Source organism: Macaca mulatta, chromosome 6 (genome assembly GCF_049350105.2).
Source record: "Macaca mulatta isolate MMU2019108-1 chromosome 6, T2T-MMU8v2.0, whole genome shotgun sequence".
In the NCBI taxonomy this organism is placed as follows: Eukaryota; Metazoa; Chordata; class Mammalia; order Primates; family Cercopithecidae; genus Macaca; species Macaca mulatta.
In genome coordinates this window covers 167458093-167478660 of record NC_133411.1, presented here as the reverse complement: position 1 = coordinate 167478660, position 20568 = coordinate 167458093, and the positions used below count along the sequence as shown (strand labels likewise).

Below are 20568 nucleotides of genomic sequence, written 5' to 3'. Positions count from 1 at the left end.
GCAGGGACAATAGTTGAGCTGTTCTAGAAAGCATATTGAAATACATGAGAGTGACTTTTGTCCCAGGAGTCTTTGATCTCACTTTTAGTTTTTAAAGAGTAAATCACTCACCAGTGTCGTACTGTGTGCTTAGTAACACATTATTTGTGACACCGTTTGCAAGCGTGTGTCATGACCCCTGGTCAAGAGCTACTGGTCCAAATGGAAGACTGAAGAGCATCCTAGGAAAGTCAAGCTGCCTCTTGCAAGTCCCACCACCTCCATTCAGCTGCCTGCTAATGGGGGTCCCGCCCCTTGCTGATTAGACTCATGCTTCACTACTGGTAGTGAAAAGGAATCAGTATACCAACTCCTCTTTGAAGGTGTGATAGGAAAGAGGGAGCTGGAAATCGAATTCTAAAAGGTGGAATAGTTTTCCCAAAGGGACAAATACTAGCAAACAAGAAAAAAGAAGGCAACAGGGAATCCCATTCAGAATGCTGCAAGGCCTTAGACTTCATGGATGCTCCATGGACCACTGTGGTCATGGCTCTCTCCTTAACTTCTCCCCAGGAAAATCTATCTTTGGTAAAATCACTGTCCTATTAAAATAAGGCATGTTTGGGAAAGGAGGGGGAATACAAGTTAAACCACACGTACCCCAACTGGCCCATTATATTTTATGGCTACACTTTAGTAGGACACAAATAGGACTAGAAGCCCTCTCAACTCCCTCTTTTCTGCTTCACTTCCCATTACTCCAGGGGTTTTATTATTTTAGGCGTTTAATGTTCGTCCATTTAACTTGAGAAGTCTGGGTAACCTGCTTAGCATAATGCTTTCATAATTTTGGTCACAAAGTGATATGACAATGAAAAGCCAACATGTTTCATTTTCCTAAGACTGTGATCTCCCCCAAAATCGTTTTGTTAATATCAGAGGGAAGTGTTGCAAATAGATTCACCCTGGGAGTTACCCTTCTGTAGGCAGCCAGCTTGAGTCTGACGTGACCAACCCATCATATACAAGCACCAATGACCTAAAAGAGGAAGAGTCCTACATCTTAAATATGAAGACACAGGAAATTATTTTCCCATGTCCTGTTTAAAGCTTTGAAATTCTATGAAAACTAGGCAATATACATTTAATCAACATTCGTCTATTGACTGTTCATAGAATGACGCCAGGCACTCAGGGGTAATTCAAGAGAAATGGAAAGCATAGTTCATTTCCTCAAAGAATGTTTAATCGAAGAGACATGGAGACAGTACTCATTAGGCAGGTAAGTTTCAAAGCAAGCTGTTTATAGTTAAGTAGCAATTAGGCAATAGAGATTCATCAGAAAAGGGAGATACTCACTTGGGCTATAGTGAGGAGGAAAGTGCTTATCTGGAAGGTAAGCTATGCAGGTTTGGAAAGAAACAAAGGCAAGAGAAGAACTCCTCTTCCAGAGGAGGACTATTACTGAAAGAGGCAAGTCAGCACTGAACTTTTATAGCAGTGTCATATCATTAATTAATTCTTTCAAAGTACTCATTACTATCCTTTTACCTGTCCAACAGGTCCGGGGGATGTCAGGGGAAGTGGAGAAGAGCCATTTGGTACATTTTACAGAAATGGCTAATACATAAAACAGTTTTTGCAGAGTCCCATACCAAATTAGACCCATTTCCGGAGTCTCACTAACTTGCTATTTCCTCTTAAGCCATTAGCTTAAAAAAAATAGAAGGAAACTGACCTCTTTTTACTCCTCTGGTCAGGACACATGCTGCGAGTTGGTAAGTGCCAAAAATTGAAGATGTTATATGTAACAACGCATTGTAATGAGCACTTCTAATTATTATCTTTATGTAAAGATGAGAAAATTGAGGCTCACCAAGGTTGAGTCACTTGCCCAAGGTGGTGAAACAGGAGCTTCAAACTCAGGGTTGTTCAGTTCTGAAGTCCAGGCTCTTAACTTTCTGTCAGGCTCTCCCAATAAGATCGCAGGGTTAGCAATATCAGCATCACCTGGGAATGCAAAGTCCCAAACCCGACCCACCCCACCCTCTCAGAATCAGAAACTCCAGGGATGGAGCCCAGCTCGCTATGGTTCAAAAAGCCATCCAGGTGATTCTATTGCAAGCTCAGGTTGCAGAACTGCTTACAGTCACTTCTCTGGCTATTAAGCTTAAATGGAGGTTTAGTGTAAGCAGGGGATGCAAGAAAGATAAATGTCTTAGACTCAGCACCATGAAAGGAACAGAAGCTTTTGGATATCTCTGAACCACTGATGAGTCTGCACGGGCCAACCTGTCTAAACACAGAAACACAATTTGTGTATGAACACACAGGCTGGACACAGGGACCAACTCCCAAGAGTATCCACTCCAGGGAAATGGCTGCCAAGCAGAGGTCATAATTCCAGCTCCACATCACCAGCACTGTGACCTTGCACAAGTTCTGTAGCCTTCCCACATCCAAATGTCCTCATCTGCTCCTAGAGGCTGCTGGGTTACGTGATTTGTATCATCTTTTCCTGCTATAAAACCTCTAGTTTCTCAGGCAATCTTCTCAGGACCAAGGCAAAATGAGTTGCTAGATGGAGTGGCAGACTAAGAATCTGGGAAGACAAGATGACTCCGAAGGCTTGAAGGATTCAAGAAGCAATGAAGAAGGTGGAGGCTGAAGCTAGGAAGGGTTCAGACACGAAGAGAGCAGAAGGAAAGCAGTGCATCCAGGTGTGGGAGATCAGGGGCAGGGCTGAGGTGAGCCAGGTGTGCTGTGAGATCAGTCTGAGCAGATGAAAGCAGCGCTTGACAATTAGAGAAACAAGTAAGCACAATTCTCAAAAAGAGAGTTTCACCTGGACCATGAAGCGTTTCTATTCAGTAGAGCCATTGAATGAACTAATGATTGTTTTTCTTTTAACCCATCACAGTCATTGTCAACCAAGGGCAATTATACCCCTCAGGAGACATTTGGCAATGTCTGGAGATGTCTTTGGTTTTTGCTACTGGTTGGGAGGGTGTTGGAGTTGCTACTGGCATCTAGTGAGTAGAGAGACCAGGGATGCTAGGCTACTGCTAAGCCCCCTACAGTTCACAAGACGTTCCCATTCCCAACCAAATTAAATGGCCCAAATGTCAAGAGTGCATAGGCTGAAAAGCATTGACCTAGCAGATAACCCCCTGCCCGAACATCTAATAACCAGTTTAGAAGCAGCACGTAGTGACTATGCTACATAGGGTTCTAAGCACTTTAAGGGCCTGTTTTCACAGCCAACCCTCTGTCCTTCTGTTGCTTTTTTTTTAAAGGTAGGTTTTATTATTTTTTTAGAGCAGCTTTAGGTTCACAGAAAAACTGAGCAAATGTGCAGAGATTCCTCATCTACCCCTGGTTCCCACGTACAGCCTCTCCCACTATCTGCTTATTTTTAGTAGCTTCTTTTTACCAGTAAGAAACTGGGGTATAAAGACACCCAGACACTTAACTAGCAAGGTGTGGCACTCAAATGTGGACTTGTCTGAAGAGTTTGAAAGAGACTGCTCCTGTGTGCTACCCTGTTCTTTCTATGGCTCTGCTACCTTCCCTGTTGGGTTAATATGTCAGCTCTGCTGTAAGCACATGGGGCAGAAAGGGGCAAGCCAGGCCTGCTTCTGAAAACCCAGGGCCCTTTAATTTAGACGCTTCATCTACTTCAGACTCTCACTGTTATTTTACTGGATGAATTGAGGAGCTAAGGCATTGGACACAAACAGATTTCCAAAAGACAACTGCTTGATAAGAGTCTACGTGAAATTATTGTTTGCTAGGCATTTAAATACCTTTGTGGCCTCTCCTCGTTTTTTCCAGAGAAGTCCTGGGTATCAGCTGATAGGAGAGGTGAACCATGAAAAATGCTGGGTTCCAGTCAAAGTAATTCCATTAGGGGCAGAAATGACTCGCTGAAACATGAGGAAGGGAAATCATTTGCAGCATACCAACAGCTGGGCCCAAATGACATCACTCGCCAAAATCAAAGGAAATGAGCTAATCAGATATGCATAAAAGCCCTTTTTGTTTGCTTGCTTAGAAAGTAACAATTTACTTTCAAGCTAGAGGTGAAAAAAAATACCTCTGAAATATTTTGACCCTGATATTTTGCTTTTTAAAATTGTTTTCAATGATTAGAGCAGACATGAAAATAAAATGCCTGAAATGTTCTCAGTTCACTGCATATTAGGAGGAATTACCACAGCAATGTTATTTTCACAGGTTCCTGCTAAACATTTGATGGCCCCCGGCCTCACATCCTCATCAAAGGAACCAAAGTTATCCATTGGTTTTTATCCATCACAACCCTTCATATTTTGACCTTCCTTTCTGTTTCCTAGCAAGTTCACCCAGCCTGTGGTTGAGTAAATGCATATTCAATTAAGGGCTGAAGGCTGTGGGTAAAAGTAGAATTAATGTTAAGTAAAAAAGCCAAAGGCAGAGAATTCAGTGTTATCCACCTGGTAAGGCAAAGCAGGAAGATCCCACCATTCCACAAGGGTGGAGGCTGGAGATGGGTCCAGGGAGGCGCTGGGTTTTGGGACACTGGTCTAGGCAGCAAGAGTGCCCAAGGAGCTGAGGTTTTTAGGTGCTAGTAAAAATGTCTTCTGCTTCTCCTGGCCTCTAACCCCAAGGATGACCTGTGCAGGCAAAGCAGGATTTTAGTGTTGCATTTGGAGATGCAGCTCCGTCTTCACTGAGGAGTTATCTGGGGACACTCAGAGGGGAGGGTGTCAGGGCTCACTCTCTCAGGTGATAGGATGTTATGAGAAGTATTAGTGCTTTAGGCCAGGCGCGGTGGCTCACGCCTGTAATCCCAGCACTTTGGGAGGCCAAGGCGGGCGGATCATGAGGTCAGGAGATCAAGACCATCCTGGCTAACGTGATGAAGCCTCATCTCTACTAAAAATACAAAAAAGTAGCCAGGCGTGGTGGTGGGTGCCTGTAATCCCAGCTACTCAGGAGGCTGAGGCAGGAGAATGGCATGAACCCAGGAGGCAGAGCTTGCAGTGAGTTGAGATTGCGCCACTGCTCGCCAGCCTGGGCAACAGAGCGAGACTCCCTCTAAAAAGAAAAGAAAAGAAAAAAAGAAGTATTAGTGCTTCAAGCTGTAAAGTGGGTGTGGCCTGGGGAAGGAGGATCAGGAAGCAGTGTCCAGTAACTCGTGAAGCATGCTCTTCCATTGAAGTCATCCGGAAGCCAGCTGCCATTCCAGGTACCAGAACCCCCAGTGGTGACCATGTCATTGTTATTACTATTATGGTGAGAATACTTAACATGAGATCTACCCTCTGAACACAATTTTAAGTGCATAGCAGAGTGTTGTTAACTATAGGGACAATGTTGTACAGCAGTTATCTAGGAGGTATTTGTCTTGCATAACTGGAATGTTATACCCATTGAACAGCAACTCTACATTGCCTTCCTCCAGTCCCTGGCAACCACCATTCTTTTCTCTGTTCCTATGAGTTTGACTATTTCAGATACCTCACGTAAGTGGAATCATGCAGTATTTGTCCTTCTGAGACTTGCTGCTATGGTTTGAGTGTGTCCTTTCCAAAATTCTTGTTGAAACTTAATCCCCATTAAGAGATAAGCCCTTTTGGGAAATGACTAAGTCTTGAGGGCTCTGCCCTTATGAATGGATTAGAGCCTTATATTAATAAAAGGACTGGAGGGAACTAGACTAGGCCCTTTTTGCCCTTCCACTTTCTGCCATGCGAGGACACAATATCCAAGGTACCATCTTGAAGCAGACGGCAGCCTTCACCAGACATGACTTTCTAGGGCCTTGTTCTTGGACTTCACAGACTCCAGAAATGTGAGTAATAAATTTCTGTTGTGTATAACTTACCCTGTCTGTGGCATTTTATTAGAGCAGCACAAAAATGAACAAAGATACTGGCTTTTTTCACTTTATGGTGGCCACTTTTAATGGGGCCTGAGTGGACACCCTAGGATGCCAGGCCCCAAGAGGCAGAAGTACTTGTGTCTGCCTTACAGGCTCAGGGTGCTGGGGCTGGGGCTGGGGCTGGAGCTAGGCTGGAAGAGGTGCAGGCCTTCCCTGCACTCCCTTACCTGAGGCCTCTGTGTAAGCCATTCCTAGGGAAAGGGACATTTTATACATACCTTATCACAAAATAACCTTACAATTCCTATTTTTCTCTCCGTTAAGAATGTTCCCTTTATTTTTCTGAGGAATAAAGAAAAAAATATTTTTCATAAAATAAGTCTCTGAAAGTGTCTTTAAAAATGTCTTTCTCTACAACTCAACAACAAGAATAAACAGCCTAACTGAAAAATGGGCAAAGGACTTGAATAAACATTTCTCCAAAGAAGATTTATGAATGACCAATGAGCACAAAAAATACTAAACATAATTAATCATTTGAGAAATGCAAATTAAAACTATAGTGAGACATTAGCTCACACCATTTAGGATACTGCTATCAAAAAAAAAAAAAAACAAAACTCCAGATAATAACAAGTGTTGACAAAGATACAGAGAAATTGCCCCTTGTGCTCTGTTAGTGGAATTGCAAAATGGTGCGGCTGCTGTGGAAAACGGTATGGTAGGTCCTCAAAAAATAAAAAGTAGAGCTACCATATGATCAAGCAATTCCACTTCTTGGTATATACCCAAAATAATTGATATCAGAGTCTTGAACAGATGTTTACATACCCATCTTTATAACAACACTACTCACAATAGCTAAACCACAGAAGCAACCCAAGTGTGCTTTGACAGAAGATTGGATAAACAAAATGTGGTATAGACATACAACAAAATATTACTCAACCTTAGGAGGAAAGAAATTCTGATGCATGCTACAAAATGGATGAACCTTGAGGATATCATGCTAAGTGAAATCAGTCAGTCACAAAAACCCAAATATTGTATGAGTCTACTTATATAAGGTACCTAGAGTAGACACATTTATAAAGACAGAAAGTAGAATGGTGTTTCTTTCAGTGGTTGGGGGAAGGGGCATGGGGTGCTATTGTTTAATGGGGAGACAGTCTCAGTTTTCCAAGATGAAAAGTTCTAAAGGTGGATGGTTGTGAGGTCTGCGCGATAATGGGAATGACTTAATACCACTGAACTCTCTATATAAAAATGGCTAAGATAGGATATTATATATTACATGTATTTTAGAATACTTAATAGAATTGTCTTTCTCTTGAGATCTGACTTTGGAGGTAACCACCACCTATGTGATTTGGAAAAGACTAACAGTAGCATTGTTACAATTTATAGAGTGTTGATTACCTGTGGGGAAATATACACACATCTCATTTACCCCTCACAACAACTCCCGTAGGCTTTATTGTTACATTATTTCAGAGGAGGAAATTGAGGTACAGAAAGTATGAGTGTCTTTTCCATAATTACATAGGAATTAAGTGGCAGAGGGTTGGAATCCAGAAGTAGCTCTGAAATTCACACATCTGACTATCATGCTGCCTCATGTAGTTGCCATTCATTAAGCCTCCAGCTGTTACATGGATGACAATTCTAGAAAGAGGCAGAGCCAGAATGCAAACTCTGGTTTGTCTGACTCTGAAACTCCATCCTTGGCCCACTGCATACCACTGAATAGATTTTATTTATTGTGAAGACAAACTTATATCTTGTTCAATGACTCTCATCTTGATTGAGGCATATTCCCATTTGATACTATAGGAGGTAACACTGATTGCACTCTTCAGGTATGCCAGGCACTGTTCTAAGTACTTTGCCTAGATTAACTGATTTAATACTCATGACAACCCCAAGAGGCAGATTCCATCATTGTCCCCATATTAGAGATGGGAAATCTGATGCACAGAGAGATGAAGTAAACGTGCCCGTGGACACAAAGCTAGTGGTTCGCTGGGTAAGGATACAAAGCCAGGCATGCAGTCTCTAAAAAGGTCATGCTCTGTAAACACCCGGCTACACTGTGTAATTAGAATTCACCCTGAGGATTTGGCAGAAAGTCTACACCAACAAACTTTGATTAAATAAAATATTTAGTGATGGAATGTCATGATATTCTAGAAGGCATTGTCTTTTAGAAGCAGAAAATCCTATCTGCTATTGATTTAGTTGGATTTTTTTGTAGACATTTCAGCAGAATTTACTTGTATTTCTTTTAAAAAGTTGTTACATCATCAAGCTGCTGTGTTCGATGGCTTCTAGAAGCCATTTGACCCTTTCATGGTAAAAGTTGGATGATGATAAAAGATGCTACTCTATGTGAAACAACTGGATTTCAGGGCAGTTTTGAGGCTGTCTTTAGAGTCCAGCACATTTTGACTTCAGATGAGGCTCTTTCCTGTGCTGCAGTCATCATCAATGAAATGGAGCTTGAAATACAAAACCTGCTAAAAAGGCAAATTGAGGCACAATAAATTTTGAAAGAGTTGAATTGTACAAACAGTGATTCATGAATCTGGTAGTTCCAAATTGGAAGTGGCTCGGAAGCTCCACCAGAAGAACACTAGAGGGAGGTTTTTATAGGATAAACTTGGAAGTAAAGCAAAGCAAATATTTGATTGGTTATATTAATCATACGGCTGCCTTATTTGGTCTATCTTGCTGGAAGGCCCCTAGTTATATAATGATAAGTGTTTTGGCTGCTTCTGATTGGTTGAGCTTAAGTTCTATTTTTCTTTAATATAGGCATTTACAAGAAAAATAACTCAAGTTAAGTTTTGCTCATGCTTGCAAATCGAGGAGGATTAAACTCACTGATGAGGCCTACCTGGCTTGGTCTGCTCAGGGATTCTTCAGGCCTGGTCTCCATTTTAATTTACTTTCACATGTCTCCTGGGGCCAGGACATGTACTGGTGACCCCCAAAAGTTAGCGTAACTGGAGCAGGAGGTGGTTGAGGCACTTCAAAAGCCTCAAAGCATTGTGTGTCACTGACTCAACTCACCTAGTGCTCTCACCTGGATGATGCTCTTACCTGGATGATGCTCTCACCTGGCATCTGCAGGGGAGGCAGTGTCGCCTTCGCCCATCACACTTAGTGGATACTCTTTGTTCAGTGCATCCAATGATCTACAGCAATTCTTATACATGCTAGAGTTGAGTAATGATTGCTCTAGATTAAAGAAATGAACAAAAGAAAAGTCTATATACACTGATGACTGGGTGTTCAAACATTCTGCCCCTAGGGGAACCATCAAGTCCTTGGCGAGGGTGGAGGGTGAATGGAGATTTCCGGTGTTCTTGTTTGCCTAAAGGGTTCAAAGTGGTTCCATTTTGTTTTAAAGCTCAGCACATATAATCTTAATATATGTTAATGGAGATGTCTGTGACTGTGAGTTGAACACGTATGATTGTGGTGGGTGCGTGTGGTGGGGAAGAGGATGTGGGTTTAGGTTGTAAAGTCAAGTCAATAAATTAAAGGTTTTAATCCCACCTGCTTAGATAAACCTGCTGAGGGCTTCAGGCAAGGAGCTAAGTGAAGGTCAAATATATATTTAGTTCAGCAAGCAAAAACTAACCTGAAAGCAACATGAGTTCCCTCCTTGCATTTCTCCAAGTGAAGGACTAGTTGATACACAATGTCTTAGCACAGTGGTGAGGGTTGGCACTAGACTCAGAGTGCCTGGGCATAAATCCCAGTTGTGCCACTTACTAGCTGGGTCACTTTGAACAAGTTACTTAATGTGGACAAAATAGGACTACTTTAAGATAGAACTACCTCACAGGATGGTTGGGAGGATTGAAATGAAGGGAAATACAAGACAGGTGCTTAGAATAATGCCTGGTACATGGTAAATCATAAATAAGTTTTAAAAACTGTAAAATCTCATTTCCTCTCATTCTTGTAAGCTCCTCAACATTTCTCTTAAGAATTACCCAAATTTCTTTTTCTAGCCCTTTACCTCTTCCTCCTCTTGTTGCTTCTGGATCTTTAAAAGCCAAAAGCACCATTGTAAAGGGAAGTTACCAAGAAGAAACTAACTAGAACTCTTGAATTGAGTGGAAAGATGTCTAGGAAAAGGTACACTTCCTTTTCATGCACATATAAAGCATTGTGATCATCTCATTATCTTTACCATTATTGGAAGCAACACACTCCAAATAGCGATTAAGAATAGGATTATATAGCATTCTATTATAAAGACACATGCAGACGTATGTTTATTGCAGCACTATTCACAATAGCAAAGACTTGGAACCAACCCAAATGCCCATCATTGATAGACTGGATAAAGAAAATGTGGCACATGTATACGATGGAATACTATGCAGCCATAAAAAGGATGAGTTCATGTCCTTTGCAGAGACATGGATGAAGCTGGAAACCATCATTCTCAGCAAACTAACACAGGAACAGAAAACCAAACACCACATGTCCTCACTCATAAGTGGGTGTCGAATAATGAGAATACATGGACACAGGGAGGGGAACATCACACACCAGGGCCTGTTGGAGGGGTTGGGGGCTAGGGGAGTGATCGCATTAGGAGGAATACCTAATGTACATGATGGGTTGATGGGTGCAGCAAACCACCATGGCATGTGTATACCTATTTAACAAACCTGCATGTTCTGCACATGTATCTCAGAACTTAAAGTATATATTAAAAAAGGAACTTCCAAGTCAATGCCCTCTGAGTCTGAATCTTGCTTTGCTGAGACCAGGAAGGTTCCAAAGTCAACAGAATCTCAGTTTCTTTTTCTATATGGTGTGGTTGATAATACTGATCTTACTGGATTATTGTGAAGCTTAAAGCAGGCAGTATTGTAATGTGCGGGCATACAGTAAGTGCTCAGGAATTGGGAGTCATTGTTACTATGTTTCACTCGTTCTACAAAAATAAGAGGCAGGATGGGAGGCAAACATCAAGGTGGAGACCGTCCAGCACTATTTCAGGCTAATTCTAATAGAAATGCTGCTTTGGGGTTTGTTCCTAATCTTGTAGCTCCCAGGACTTTCATCTGTAGCCTACTGGTCCTTGCTGCTTTATCCAGAATCAAGAAAATCTGTCTCTTTGCAGAGTTCACCTTTTCCAGAAGCTGCCTAAGAAAGAGAAAAACAAAGCCCAGTTTCCCAGGTTGCTATTCTCTGAGCATAAGAAAAGCCACTTGGAGGGTACCATGAGCAGAGGACGAAGAATGAGATGGAGGCACAAAAGTTTAGTAGAGGAAGGTGCAGGTCCCCAGGCCCCTAGAAGCCGGCTGTCTTCCAGGTCTAATTGCAGCACATTCCTGAGATCTGTCATCACCAAGCCATGATGCAAACGCCTCAGCATTGTGGGTGGAGAGGAATTAGAATATCTATGAAAGTCACACAAAAACATGTGCTGACCCCTTCAGACCTATGACCATATTCTAAGTGGAGCCAAACTAAATGAAATCAAGGTCTCTGTCCAGCGTTTGAGAGCCAGTGAAAATAGGAACTCAGTGTTTCTCTAAATACACAGAGTGTATTACCTTAGTCATAAAATTGGGGACTTTCAAATCTAATTTGTTCAGCCCTAGTGCTGTTGAAGGCTGGGCAGGGTTCCAAAGGAAATCACCTCCACGCAAACAGAGATTAGCAGCTCTCCACTGGAGACATATGGGAATGATTCCCTATAATCTCCAGTAATTGTGGCTGCATTACATTCAAATCCTGTTTTCAATTTTCTTAAACTTCTAGACTGATTGTGTTATTAAATCATGCTGGCTGATGTGTTTAATAAGGACCTATTAAATGTTTATAAAATTAGGGAAATAAATATGGGCTTTTAGTCAGATTGCCCAATGGATCTGGTAACCTATTGTTAAAATAACAGCCCTGCTGTTAAAACTGCTTCTCCTGACTGCATTGGCTGGTACTCACTTTAAAACATTATCCCAACATTCGTGCAGAGCTGTTTATTCTAACACTCCATTCACGAAAGAATTTGAGCCCCGCCCCCTCCGTAGGCTCCACTCCATTAAAAAAAAGAAATACATTCAAAGAAGACTAACTAGCTGTAACATATAGTGTCTTGGCTGTCAAGAAATGTCACCTCTGCTTCCAAAGAAGTAGTGATACCAACAATTTTGAGAGAAGACCCAGAGGGACCAGTTTTGTTGTTGTTATTGTTGAAACCTTCACCTGGCTTAATTTCAGCATAGAAATTGCATTTAAGTTCCCCAAGGCCTTCAGTTGGAAGGTATGATTGGCCTTTAGAGAGGGAAGGAAAACTTGGTTAGAATTTATACAGCAGGGACAGAGAATGAACACAATCTACACTTCAGACAGATGGGCTTACTTAGGAATTATTTTATCCATTGAATCTTGGTGATTATGGCTGGCTTGAGAAGTTTAGAAGTTCTCTATGACATGGCTCAGACTAGTGCAGTACCATTGGCTTCACTGGTCTTTGAAAGCAAAGACTAGCAGAATGGATTCAGGCATGGAGGGCGACTCTCTCTTAAGAGGGAAGAATGGAACATGGACCAAGTTAGGGGGCTTGCCTTTAGCTTTATATTCTGTAGCCACTTGACCTGGGAGAGGTATTTCCTGGTCCAAGAAACCTTCTTCTCCTTACCTCTAAAATGGAGATATTGACTGTATCGACCTCTTGTGTAGATTAAATAGGACGTAGTGCCTGGCACACAGCGGGGGCTCCAGTGTGGTTGCTTAAAAAACGAGAAGTGGAGAAGTAGAGGCGATGGTCCAAATCAGTGATCTCTTTTGAAGTGCTAAAAATAACTATGAAGCTATGTTAACAATAAATATTAATACAATATTAGCTGTCTGAGCATGCTCCTGAGTGTGGCATTAAACCCAGTACCGCATGATTCTGTCCAAAGCAATTCCCTAACACAGACACAAAACCATAACTTCAGTCCTCCCTGCCAAAACACTCTCAGCCACCTGGCCTTAAACCACAGTTTCCTACACCCTCAACCACAGCTCAAATAATTCTGTTATCTTCAGGGCAAATGCAAACCCCACTTTCTTGGATGGATTAACCTTTGAGTTTCCCCTAAGGAAGGAGAGGGCAATTAAACAATCTTTCTGGCACTTAAAAAAAAAAAAAAGCCAACAAACCACATCATTATCTTGGTATAAACACACCCCCTTAAAATATTTTATTTCTAACAAGTGTGTACTGAGTTCCCCAACTTGACTACTGCCTCCACCCCCATTCCAGAATATGGTAAAATGATTGGGGGGCTGGCCTGGTTCATATTAGAGACTCCGCAATGTTGGGGGAGAATTGGATACAAGGTTAATATTTGGCAGAACCTTGTAAATGACCTGATTGTTATTTTATATTGGCTACAGCCTCCAAATCACTGCGTCTTGCCAGAAAGACCCGAGTCTGGCCAGGTAGTTACACACAACAGTGTCATAAGCCTGCTCCATGGAGGGACACACTTACTCTGTGTGTTTGTGTGTGTGTGTTTTCTGTGAGTATGTGCACAGGTCCCCGCTGTTCTGCTTATGCCCAGCCAAAATACAGCAGAAACCCAGCACAGCAATTATTTTTACGAATTTTGTTTTGGTCTGCCCTCAGGGGAACTTCTCCCAGTTTAATTGTCTGGGGGGATTGTTTCCTTGTGGGATTTTATTTCAAAACATTCCTGTTAAAATTTCTTTCTGAGGGGAAAGGAAAGAAAGGATGATTTTTTTTTAATCTTCTTAAACACACAAACCCACAATCACATAAAAATTCACCAAACTATGTATTCTGAAATTAATAGAGGTGTTTTGTGATGCATAGATTTTTAAATTATTTGTCTAAAGATATGTTTGGAATTGATTAGATTAAAGGTGTATAAATCTTGAGTTCCCTTCCCCCACTCCCATGCCTTGGAAATGAATTCAAGCAAACCAACTGAATTTTAAGTTAAGACAAACAGGGGGAGAGATCATTCATCTCCAGTTATACATGAAATAGCTTATAATAGTGGATGCTGAGTTCATGAAGTATATGTTCGACCCCCTTTGATATAAATTCCATCATCAGCTCACAAAGAAATTGTATTTATGCATAAGACAGTGCTCTCTAACATGAACTCCTATAAATTATGAGAACAGAAAATCCAAATTTATAAGATGCCATTTCTGGATTTATTTTTAATGCTCTTTCCCGCATATTACCAAACAAATGCCACATTAGCAGAGTATGAAAGGCTTTTTACTGGCATAAGCTATGGCCATGAAATTCACAGCACAGTCTGGGCTGGGTTTAGGTGCAAATGAAGGAGCAAACAGAAAGTGTGAGAGGGATCCCATGCTTGGGGTTGCTTAGGAGGTCCAAAGGCCTGTTATTTCCTGTAGTGTAGATAAGCTCGTCATTTTTTCTGGAAGGAAGGCACATTTCCTGATTTGTTAACAATAGTAAACATAGGTGATTACTGGCATTTCCTAAGAAATGTTTGTTTTCCCTTCCAAACTCCACACGTAGGATAAGACTTAATTCTCCTCTCTCTATCTTCTGCGAATTCATTCAGCAGTTCATGTATCTGTTCATGCATTCATTTATTCATCAACTGTTATCGACTGCTTCAAGTGTGTCAACCATTCAGCTATGGAACTGAGGATATGGAATCTAGAAGGAAAATAATACAGGGTAGTAGTTAGAACACAAGCTGTCAAATCATTCTGCCTAAGTTATACATGAAGAAATAATAATAGTATTAATAATATTGCTTACTTGGTACCAGCCAGTATTCTAGGTTTTACACTATTACATGAGTTAACTCATATAATATTCCTACATACCTATGAGGTTAGACGCTATAATTTATTTATTTTAACTATGAGAAACTCGGTTTAAAATGATCTGATAGTAAGGAATAGAGCTGGCATTTGAACCCATGGTTTCAAGGTCAGCAGATTGAACCACTAAGTTGAAAAAAGTAGGTGTTCCTAAATCAATCCATCAGTCAATCATCAATCCCCCAGCTCTGCCTTTCTCTGACTGTGTGACCTTGGGTAAGTTAGTTAACCACTCAGTGCTTTAATTTTCTTATCTATAAATGGAGATAATAATAGTACCTGCTTCATATCATAGTGGTGACAATTAAGGGAAAACTTATACATGTGCAGCACTTAGAACAGTGCCTGGCACAGGTATGTGCTCAGTGCTCACTCTTAATAGCAATTATCATCATTATGTGACAAATCTCCTTTCTTGTTACATACAATGGATGCATTAAGATATCAGGGTTTGGCAAGATAGAAGAATAAATGGCTCCACTGATTGTCCCCACCATAAGGACACCAATTTAACAACTATTTACACAGAAAAAAAAAAAAAAAGACAAACCTTCATAACAAGCAAAAATCAGATGAGTCTTCATCGTACCTGGTGTTAAGTTTGTATTGCTGAAAGAGGCACTGAAGAAGAAAAACAGTCCGGAATCTCTGATGCCAGGCCTCCCCAACCCCCCACAGCAGCTATGTGGTGCTGAGAGTGTCTTTGGAGGCTGGGGGAGGGAGAGCAGAGAAACTGTGAGGCATTGAACTCAGTGCTGTCCTGTTCGAGCAGAAAGGAAAATTGAACCAACTCAGCTGACGCTTGCCCATGGAGGGAGCATTTGAACCAACCCTAGCCAGTGGTTGAGGAATCAATGATCCTAGAGGCCAGAAGCTTGAGTGCCTGTAGACCTCCCCACTGATGGCTACAGTGCTCTGAGGTGCTAAGTAAACTTGAAAGGCAGTCTAGGCCATAAGAACTGCAACTCTTGGGTGAGTCCTAGTGCTAAACTGGGCCCAGAGAGAGTTGACTGGGGAGAACTCAACATACTGAGACACAAACTGGGGTGGCTAAGGGAATGCTGGCCTCACCCCTCTCCTAACCCCAAGTTGCACAGCTTCCAGCTCCAAAAGAGACCCCTTCGTTTTGCTTGTGGAGGGGAGAGGAAAGCGTGGAGGCGCTTTGTCTTTCTTCTTGAATACTAGCTCAGCCACAGCAGGATAGGGCACCAGTCAGAGTTGGGAGTCCCCTGTTTCAGGCCCTAGCTCCCAGACAACATTTCTAGACACACTCAGGGCCTAGAAGGGAATTCGCTGCCTTGAAGGGAAGGACTCAGTCCTGGGAGAATTCATCATCTACTAACTAAAGAGCCCTTGGGCCCTGAATAACCAGCAGCAATACCCACATACTACATCAAGGGCCTTGGGTGAGCTTCTGAGACTTGCTGGATTCAGGAACCAGCACAGCTGTGAGAGGGTAGAACACCGAGCAGGCTCTTGGAGTCCCTGATTCCAGGACTTGACTTGTGGATGGCATTTCTGGACCTGCTCTGGGCCAGAGAGGAGCCCAGACTTGAAGAGTCAGTCCCAGGCCAGGCAGCATTCTCTACAAGTTGACTTAAGAGCTCTGGGACATTAAGAGAACATCCTTGGTAGTCTTACCATACTCCCCATGGCCTATGGTGGTGGTGGCTACAGGGTAAGGCTCCTCTGCTTTTGTAAAGGGGAGGAAAGACTGGGAATGACTGTGTCTTGTGGTTTGAGTGCCAGCCAAGTCACAGTACAACAGAACACCAAGTAGACTTCTAATGTTTTTGACTTTAGTATCTAACTCTTGGATGGTACTTCTGGACCCACCAGGGCCTCAGGAAACTCGTCATTCTGAAGGGAAGAAGAACACAGGCCTGACTGGCTTTGTGACCTGCTGATTATAGAGCCCCAGGATCCTGAGTGAACATAAGCGGTACCAAGGGAGTGGCTACAGCAGGACTTGGGTGAGACTCAGTGCTGTTCTGGTTTCAGGTCTGACCCAGTGCAGTCATAGTGGAAGTGGCCACAGGGATGCTTGTGTCACTCCATCCCCAGCTTTAGGTGGCTCAGAAGAAAATGAGAAAGAGAAAGAGAAAGAGAAAGAGACAGAGAGAGAGAGAGAGATTCTATTTGTTTGGGAGAAAGTAAGAAAAGAGAACAAGAGTCTCTACCTGGCAATACAGAAAATTCTTCCAGACCTTGTCCAAGACCACCACCAGTCTGCAAGAACCACAGTGTTACTGGTCTTGGGGTATTCCCTAAACCAGATACAGCTTAGATTATAACACCTAAGTACTTTCAAATATCTGGAAAGCTTTCCCAAGAAGGATGGGTACAAACAAGCACAGACAGTGAAGTCTACAATAAATACTTAATTCTTTTTTTTTTTTTTTTTTTTGAGATGGAGTCTCGCTCTGTCACCCAGGCTGGAGTGCAGTGGCCGGATCTCAGCTCACTGCAAGCTCCGCCTCCCAGGTTCGCGCCATTCTCCTGCCTCAGCCTCCCGAGTAGCTGGGACTACAGGCACCCGCCACCTTGCCTGGCTAGTTTTTTGTACTTTTATTTTAGTAGAGACGGGGTTTCACCATGTTAGCCAAGATGGTCTCGATCTCCTGACCTCGTGATCCGCCCGTCTTGGCCTCCCAAAGTGCTGGGATTACAGGCTTGAGCCACCGCGCCCGGCCAAATACCTAATTCTTTAATGCCTAGACACCAAAGAATATCTACTAATGTTTTCCATTCAGGAAAACATAACCTCACCAAATGAACTAAATAAGCCACCAGGAACCAATCCTGGAGAAACAGAGATATGTGACCTTTCAGACAGAGAATTCAAAGTAGTTGTGTTAATATCAGATAACACAGAGAAGAAATTCAGAATTCTTTTTTTTTTTTTTTTTTTTGAGGCGGAGTCTCGCTCTGTGGCCCAGGCTGGAGTGCAGTGGCCGGATCTCAGCTCACTACAAGCTCCGCCTCCCAGGTTTACGCCATTCTCCTACCTCAGCCTCCCGAGTAGCTGGGACTACAGGCACCCGCCACCTCGCCTGGCTAGTTTTTTTTTTTTTTTTTTTTGTATTTTTTAGTAGAGACAGGGTTTCACCGGGTTAGCCAAGATGGTCTCGATCTCCTGACCTCGTGATCCGCCCAGCAGATTTAACCTAAAGAAGACTACCTCAATGCATTTAATAATCAAATTTCCAAAGGTGAAGGATAAAGAAAGGATCCTAAAAACAGCAAGAGAAAGAAACAAATAACATACAGTGAAGCTCCAAAATGTTCTACTTGGAAGTCTACTTGGTGTCTGCAACAGACTTTTCAGTGGAAACTTTACAGATCAGGAGAGAGTTGCATGACATATTTAAAGTGCTGAAGGAAAAAAAACCCTTTTACCCTAGAATAGTATATCTGGTGAAAATATCCTTCAAACATGAAGAAGAAATAATGACATTCCCCGACAAACAAAAGCCGAGGGATTTCACCAGACCTGTCCTACAAGAAATGCTAAAGGGCGCACTTCACTCAGAAAGAAAGAGATGGTAATGAGCAAAAAGTAATGGCCTGAGGGTACCAAAGTCACTGGTAATAGTAAGTACACAGAAAAACACAGAATATCAAAACACTAACTGTGATGTCTAAACTACTCTTATTCTAAGTAGAAAGACTAAATGATGAATCATTCAAAAATAGCTACAACTTTTGTAGACAAAAGACAGTACAATAATATATAAATAGAAACAACAGAAAGTTAAAAAGGAGGGGGACGAAGTTAAGGCATAGACTTTTATTATTGTAGTTTTCTTTTTGCTTGTTTGTTTATGCAAACAGTGTTAAGTTGTTACCAGATTACATAATGGGTTATAAAATAGTATTTGTGGCTGGGTGCGGTGGCTCATGCCTGTAATCCTAGCACTTTGGGAGGCTGAGGCAGGCAGATCATGAGGTCAGGAGATTGAGACCATCCTGGCTAATATGGTGAAACCCCATCTCTACTAAAAATACAAAAAATTAGCCAGGCATGGTGGCACATGCTTACTTGGGAGGCTGAGGCAGAAGAATTGCTTGAACCTGGAAGGTGGAGGTTGTGGTGAACCAAGATTGCACCTCTGCACTCCAGCCTGGGTGACAGAGTGAGACTCTGTCAAAAAAAAAAAAAAGTATTTGTAAGCCTCATGGTAACCTTAAACCAAAAAACATACAACAGAGACACAAAAAAATAAGAAGCAAGAAACTAAATTCTATCACCAGATAAAATTACCTTCAATAAAGGAAGATAGGAAAGAAAGAAAAGAGGAAGAGAATACCACAATACAACCAGAAAATAAATTTTAAAATGGCAGGACTAAGTCCTTACTTCTCAATAAAAATATTGAATGTAAATGGACTAAACGCTCCAATCAGAAGAGATAGAGTGGCTGAATGGATGTAAAAACAAGACCCATTGATCTGAGCCAACAGGAAACACACTTCACCTAAAAAGACATATTAGACTGAAAAAAAAAGTGATGGAAAAAGATATTCCATGCCAATGGAAACCAAAAAAGAGTAGAAACAGCTATACTTATATCAGACAGAAGAGATTTCAAGACAAAAACTATAAGAAGAGATAAAGAAGGTCACTATATAATGATAAACAAATTAATTCAGCCAGAGGATATGGAGCACCCAGATATATTAAGCAAATATTATTAGAGCTAAAGACAGAGAAAGGCTCCATTATGATAATCACTGGAAACTTCAAAACCTTACTTTCAGCATTGGACATATCTTCCAGACAGAAAATAAAGAAACATTGGACATAATCTGCACTATAGAACAAATTCATCTAATATATACTTATAGAACAATTCATCCAATGGCTGCAGAATACATATTTTTTTTCTTAGCACATGGATCAGTCTCAAGTATAGATCATATGTTAGGATAGAAAACAAATCTTAAAACATTCAAAAAATTTGAAATAATATTAAGCATCTTCTCTGACCACAATAGAATAAAACTAGAAAGTAATAATGAGGAATTTTGGAAACTATACAAATACATGGAAATTAAACAATACGCTCTTGAATGACCAGTGGCTTAATGAAGAAATGAAGAAAGAAATTGAAAAATTTCTTGAAACAAATGATAATGGAAACAAAACATATCAAAACCTGTGAGATACAGCAAAAGTAGTATTAAGAGGGAAATTTATAGCTGTAAGTGCTCACATCAAAAAAGAGAAAAAACTTCAAATAAACAATCTAACAATGCATCTTAAAGAACTAGAAAAGCAAGAGCAAAACAAATCCAAAAGTAGTAGAAGAAAAGAAATAATAAATATCAGATCAGAAATCAATGAAATTGAAATGAAAAAAACAATAAAAAAGATCGATGAAACAGAAGGGTTTTTTAAAAGTTAAACAAAATTGACTAACCTTTAGTGTGACTGAGAAAAAAGGAGAGAACATCCAAATAAATACAACTAGAAATGAAAAAGGGGCCATTACGACTGACACTGCAGAAATTCAAAGGATAATTAGTGGCTACTATGCACGACAATATGCCAATAAATTGGAAAAGCTATAAGAAATGAACAAATTTCTAGACAATACAACCTACCAAGATTGAACCAGGAAGAAGTCCAAAACCTGAACAAACCAATGACAAGTAACACAATCAAAGCTGTAATAAGTTTCCCAGTAAAGAAAAGTCCAGGACCTGATGGCTTCACTGCCGAATTCTACCAAATATTTAAAGAGAAACTAATTCCAATTTTACTCAAACTGTTTCGAAAAATAGAAGAGGAGAAAATTCTTCCAAACTCATTCTACAAGGATAGTAATACCCCAATACCAAAACCAAAGACACATGAAGAAAAT

At 41.2% G+C, this 20568-nt stretch overlaps 1 protein-coding gene and 1 long non-coding RNA gene across 3 annotated transcripts in view; one reads left to right on the top strand and one right to left on the bottom strand.

The window, feature by feature from the left end:
* Nucleotides 1–5675: 5675 nt before the first annotated feature.
* The window catches only part of LOC106999014 (uncharacterized), a 240779-nt gene continuing 225886 nt past the window's right edge, over nucleotides 5676–20568 (top strand). Inside the window, exon 1 of the mRNA XM_078004509.1 lies at nucleotides 5676–5815. The gene's annotated coding sequence lies outside the window, so the exon portion shown is untranslated. The remainder of the gene's footprint in view (nucleotides 5816–20568) is intronic.
* LOC144341337 (uncharacterized) overlaps nucleotides 14100–20568 on the bottom strand; it is a 30116-nt gene continuing 23647 nt past the window's right edge. The window contains exons 2-3 of one of the 2 annotated variants that reach the window (XR_013418215.1): nucleotides 15252–15411; nucleotides 14100–14531 (exon numbers count right to left, since the gene is read on the bottom strand). This is a non-coding gene — a long non-coding RNA (uncharacterized LOC144341337). Of the gene's footprint in view, nucleotides 14532–15251; nucleotides 17477–20568 lie in introns of those variants that run through there. The other variant, XR_013418214.1, reaches the window with a different exon arrangement.